Source organism: Platichthys flesus, chromosome 17, assembly GCF_949316205.1.
Source record: "Platichthys flesus chromosome 17, fPlaFle2.1, whole genome shotgun sequence".
Classification (NCBI taxonomy): Eukaryota; Metazoa; Chordata; class Actinopteri; order Pleuronectiformes; family Pleuronectidae; genus Platichthys; species Platichthys flesus.
In genome coordinates this window covers 8,452,757-8,458,756 of record NC_084961.1, presented here as the reverse complement: position 1 = coordinate 8,458,756, position 6,000 = coordinate 8,452,757, and the positions used below count along the sequence as shown (strand labels likewise).

The 6,000-nt window shown below is 40.2% G+C and overlaps 1 protein-coding gene across 2 annotated transcripts in view; it reads left to right on the top strand.

Moving 5' to 3' along the window:
* The first annotated feature begins 1,565 nt into the window (after window positions 1-1,565).
* atxn1a (ataxin 1a) overlaps window positions 1,566-6,000 on the top strand; it is a 55,199-nt gene continuing 50,764 nt past the window's right edge. For both annotated transcript variants that reach the window (XM_062409277.1, XM_062409275.1), the window contains exon 1: window positions 1,566-2,069. The gene's annotated coding sequence lies outside the window, so the exon portion shown is untranslated. The remainder of the gene's footprint in view (window positions 2,070-6,000) is intronic.

Sequence of the window (6,000 nt, the reverse complement as noted above, 5' to 3'; positions counted from 1 at the left end):
ATAGACCTTATATAAAGATGGATTACACGACAGAGGCTTGCATTCGTATCATTGAAGCCTTATTGTGTTACTAAGAGTAGTGTGTGTTGTATAGTGAGTCTTAAAGAGGTGACCTGCCCGTGTTTCCTTTGTCCAGTTTAACTCACAGGACTTTCTGAACACTGGTGTAACATGTTCTGCTGCGACAGGGAAATTATTTCACTCTGAGTGAACACCACTCTTTGGCTTCACCCCCGACGTCTTTTACTTTGCAAAAAATTAAAACAGGGTGAAAATCTGTCAAACAGGAAATAATTACATATGAAACATAGAGAGACTTTTTAATATGTCAACTGTCAGAGAACATATTTAGTCAACTGACTTTTGGAAAGTGGGCCGTCTGCAGACTTGCAAACTAAGACAAAGTTTGGTAAGCAGCCAAACGCTGATATGATGACTTTAAGAGGAGAAGAAATTGCAGATCAAATCAACAGTTTAATTATTTTAATACTGGTGGTAATTTGTTTGGTGCGCATCGCAATCAGTCACAGCAATGTGGAGAATTACTTCAGAATATAAAGATCACTTCATCAGCGAGTATTTTCCCCTTTCTTCTTGCTTATGTCTTACAACAACACTGTTTTTTTAAATACTGTTATGATAATGATCCAACATGAGATGAAAATGCATATTTCCCATTGCACAAATACCCCGGTCAAAAACAGCCCTCACCCACTGTTCCCCTCGACCCAACCAAACATATTTGTGAGTGTTAATCATTGCTATAGAAGAAAAAACACTTACTATTTGTTGTAACTACTCCGTCAGGCTAATAACCAAACAACAACAAAATCAACACATTTTCTTTCCTCTGAAATGTTCGTTTTGTCACCAGCTCTTCATCTCATCACAACAGCCCTCAGCTTACCGGAGGCATTTGGTTCAAGTGAGACGGTGTCCTCGCCAGAAAGCGAGCCAGCCTCATCAGAGAGACCTAAATGCCTCCAAATAACTGTTTTTGTTTGGAGGAAAAAAAGAAGGACAAACGCCTCAAACCAGTGTCTCTTGCGGGTAAACAAAGTGTGGTTGCCATGCTGATAGGGCGTCAGATTATAAATAGCATGGGTGTTTGTTCTGATACTCCTAAGAGAGAGCGGCAAGAAGAGGGAATCGCAGGGGGACAGTGATAGTCACTGCACTAAGTCACAAGCACAGTCTGAAATGAGAATCTTATGGAGGAACAACCCATGCAGACATAGATTGTGTGTGTGTATGTGTGTTTGGAAAACTGAACTATGCTCACATTATAGATACAAAGCAAATACAATGGATTCAAAGTTAACAGGTTGCCTCTTTGAATTTACACACCCATGTGTCATGAGAGCATTGTCCCAATTGGTTTTATAGTTATTTTATTTTAAGTCTCAATAGCATTTTTAGTTTTAAAGAAGACAGTAGATGATCTGAATAGAAGAGATTTAAGGAGACATCATTTAAATTTGGGTTATAACTTGAATAGGGTTACATGCTCCAATGTTCTGAATCGCATAAATTTCCTTATATTGTAAAGATACACAAAACACCCATATAACACACAAAAGGAATACTGAACTGAAAAAGCATCATATGTCTCATTTTAACTAAGGTTTTAATAAAAGTATTCTGCACAACTGCCATTAAAGCTGAAAGCAAACCCTTTTGTGAAAACAACACTTCACTGAAGGTTAAGCTGAAGATTGTGATTGCAAAGTGTGGCTTCTGGTTATTATGCAGTGATAATTGAGGTACAACAAGCAATAGCTGTGACCTCAATAAATTCTACAAAGTTTTTCAGAATACAGACGAATACATGTATTTGAAATGTGGGTTAATGTTTCCTCCCTCTCTCTGTTGTTCCTGTAGGGAATGGTGACAGCACCTGCAGACAGACAGACGTGGACAGACGGCGCAGGCATCTGGGACGCTTCCCTCCCACTGGTGGAGAGATCCAGACTTAACACCAGGAATTGCGGCTCCAGTCGGGTGACAGCTCTCAACTGAGCGTCAGGCTCCACCTACTCCGCCCAAGTGGCTCTGCCTCCTCTGCTCAGGTAGGATGGAACTTCTGTTTGTAGCGTGAAAGTAAAACTCATCAACCAAGAGGTCAAATGGATGCTGAGGGATTAGTGATGACAACTGGCATCTTATATTTCTTACCTTCCACAACTCATTGGCAGCAATGTGAGTTAACACTCTACTGTTTGATTCTGTCCTGTGTCAGGTCACACTTATTGTTGGAACCCTTGGGGGTCTAAGTCCCCAGCCAGGAACCCTTGAGTCATTGAGCATTTAACACAGTTGTAATGTGGAATAGTCCAAAAAGCATACTGAGTGTTTTTTGGGGGGGTTTATGTGTATGTGGCCCAGAGGATATTCTTGTCCGGCCCCTTTCTGCTCGAATCTTTCTTCGTCCTTCTTTCTTCTCCCCTCATGTGATTTGACGTTTCATTGCATTCTTTAGTGTCTCATTCTTCGATTTGACCCTCCGACTGTGATGTCTCTCAACTCAGTTTTTGCCGATTTATCTTTTGCCAACCTCCCTCCCGTCGGTCTTTCGCCCTTCTCCTCTCTCAATGTCTCGACCCCATTCTCTAACTGAGCTGGATCCCCCCCCTCTCCTCTTTTCACTGTATCTATTGAAGCCCCTCTGTCAGGCCTTTATCTCCGTCTCAACAGCTGTGTGTTGAGGCTTCACTCTGTCCTACGAGGGAGAGGAGGGTGAATAGAGTGACTTACTGAGGACAGTGAGGAAACCAGTCTTCCTCTCCTCTCCTCCTCTGTTAACAGTCTAATCTGTTTTTAAAAAGTTACAAATCCCAAAGTATCTTCAGAGTCTCATCCCTGCTTACCTACTTTTTGCTTAACAGTTTTTTGTATATTACCCTTCAGCATTATTATACAGTTGCAATTGACCCACCAGCAGTATCATTAGATTTTTTCTGTGTGTACTTCAGTGTGCTCTGGGACTTGCCTCATAACTATACAAATATGTTTTGAAGTACAGCCTAATTAGTTTATCAAATTAACTAATTCAAGGAGGGGGATAAAAGAAGGCGAGCATCCAAGAGAAAGTATGAAGCAAAGGTAAGATACATGTAGATTAAACAAATGCAAGACAAGTATGTAATTACATCAAAATGCTGCTACAAAAGAGCCTCATTTGATACATTTAATTCCATGTCTTGGATCTATTTTGCCTCCCTAGTCTCCTCCTTCCTTCATATATCAGACTTGGGCTGGAGAGAAGTTAAACATTTCACTCTTTCGCCGTCAATCTGTGTCCTCTCTACCTCTCTTTTGTAAATCCGCCGTTGACAGTCGGCTTTCTCTGAGCAGAAAGCCTCAGAAATGAGCAGATGGAGGGCTGACAGTCTCGAGGCTCCAACAATGACGCCGGGCGGCACTTTGTGGTGATCAACACATGTCAGAAAATGGCTGTTAATGGGAGCACTATATAGAGACTGTCAGTCATCAGCTATACGTGGGCTGGATCCATTTTAGTAACGCTGCCTGTTAGCGAGGTATATTCAGAAATGAGGGTTTGTGTTAAGATGTTTGCCTTAGAGCATTTTATTTACTCATCTTTGCAAGTGGTAGAAAACAGTCTTTTGAATTTTAGTTTATAGAATGATGATTATGTGGTTTCTGTTTTTTTTTACTGTGTTAAAAAGTTATTACTTTTATACGAGTCCATGTTGAATCCACTGTAGCTGTTTTGACAGGTGTAGTAAACAACACATGACTGTTGTTGCAGTTCCCATTGTTTAGTTGTAATGCATTGTTTGTATGTAGGTCTGGTAAACATGCAAACATTTGACACATTGGACACATTTTACACTTAACTTCAATATTCATGGCACTTAATGTTTTTAAATATGAAATATGTATTTACTTGGGTTTAATTGGAGGTTTTCTTTAAAGGAAATAATATTTTATTACAAAATTATTTATTTCTTATAGGCTGCTCAAATATACGAATGTTAGATTAAAAAAATACAATAATTCAAGAGGTTGCGATATCAGCTTTTGAGTGTCGGATAAATGTGTGTATATAAATGTAAAGTAAAAACTTTGTAAAGTTTTTTGGTTTATCAAAGGTTATATAATGATGAACTATCAGTTGAATGTCAGTAAACAAAAAGATACTTTAATCTTTACTTGGGTTATCTTTAGAAAGAAACTTGAAATGAAAGGGTCGTCCCTTTACTTTCCTCCCTCTCAGTATGTTAGCATGGTCCCCCCCCCCCCCCTATTCTGCCCCCTTGTGAAAGCTGTGCTCCGCTTTATTTGATCTGGGCTCGGATTGAATTGGTTTTGAGGAGCAAGGGAAATGCACACTCGCACGTATACACACACCTGAGACTGCCAATGGCAACAGTAGCTGTCCCAGAACACGGAGAGAGGGGAGAGTAAAGCTGGAAAGTGAGATATATGAGGAGTTTGAGGAGGTGTTGAGAGAATAAAGATGAGAGGAAAAGGTTTTGTGCTGACCACAGACAAGCAGAAGAAACTACATTAATACATGAATTCCATTTCTCTTTTTCTCTCCTCTGTTCTCTTGTTTCTGCTGTTTTCTCTTCGGTTCTCTATCCATGGCCCCTCTCTAGTCTCACTCAGCCCTGCTTTTGTCTCGCAGAGACACACACGCACACACGCACAAACACCAAACAATTACATAATTACCCTGCCCCGTGTCGCTGAGTTCACCCGGTCTACTGGTTGTTTCTGAATCACTGAGAGAGAGAGAGAGGTGGAGGAGACAGAGCGATGAATGAAAAGAGAGATGTTTTTCGAGGTTTTGTATATGCAGAATTATCTTAAAAAAAGAGAGAGAATATAACACATTGAAGTAAAAAAAAAAATTGAATGTTTTTTCACCAAGTTTTGAAAAATCTATAATCATGTCTCCTGTGTAAAGATATTTGTCAGGACACAAAAATTGTATGAATGTCAGAAAGTTGAAATATTGTTTTAACACAGGTGGAGGATCATTAAAGTAGAGATTATATTTGAGCTCAGAAGTTTTCTTTTCTTTATTTATCCTTAAGTAAACGAGGAAGGTACAGTGTTCACACAAACATGGTAAAACACAGCAGACAGATTTAAAACTATACATAGAAGCATGTAGCTAAAAAGCATAATAGAAAATAAAAGGCACATGACGGGGGTTCCTTCATCCATCATAAACTACAGACCACGCTTGCTGTTGCCATGGCAATAGCAATAAGTGAATTGAGACACCACTTGATGACATCACTAATTGCATCATCAAAGGTCACGCTCCAGCTTGACGGGCGCTGCACTAGTCCAACAAACAGACTTGTTAACCTTTGCAATCTCTCACGATCTAGTGTCCATATTAACTGAGCTCATATGTTTTAAATTCCGTAGCAGAGCAGTACGATAAATCCTCTGTTTCTCCTGCCAAACGCCATTCGACAAAGCAGTTTTGTCGTAGCACTGATAAAGACAGAAATCTTTTCAGCACAGTTGACACAATCGTAAAAAAGGAATTTTCCCCCACATAAGAGGAATAACTCTTTTGCAGCAAACTCCAGCAGCAGTGCCTTATCTTCCATACAGCTGCCGTCTGTTTACAAAGGAGAGATGTTGAAGTCGAGCTCAATAATCTTGCGGAAGGTCCAATGGCTTCTCCCATAGGAGCTAATCAGCGTGTATATCTCTGCTCAGCTTCGCCAGTGTGTTCCATTACTCCGTCCCGATAAACATCACTGGGTGTACTCTTGTACTCTCTTTAAGTGTGTGAGTCAGTGTCTGGCTGCCGGCATGTTGGTTGTGTTAATACAGCATATACCTTCATCTATACCTGTTTGTGCGTGTTTTCAGTATAGTACATGGGTGACCATACGACGGAGAGACAGTTTGTCTTTGTGCTCCATAACATACTGAATGCATATGTGAAATGTGAAATGTCATATGGAGCTTAGGGGTATTGAATGGAATTCAGCCATCAGCATGGAA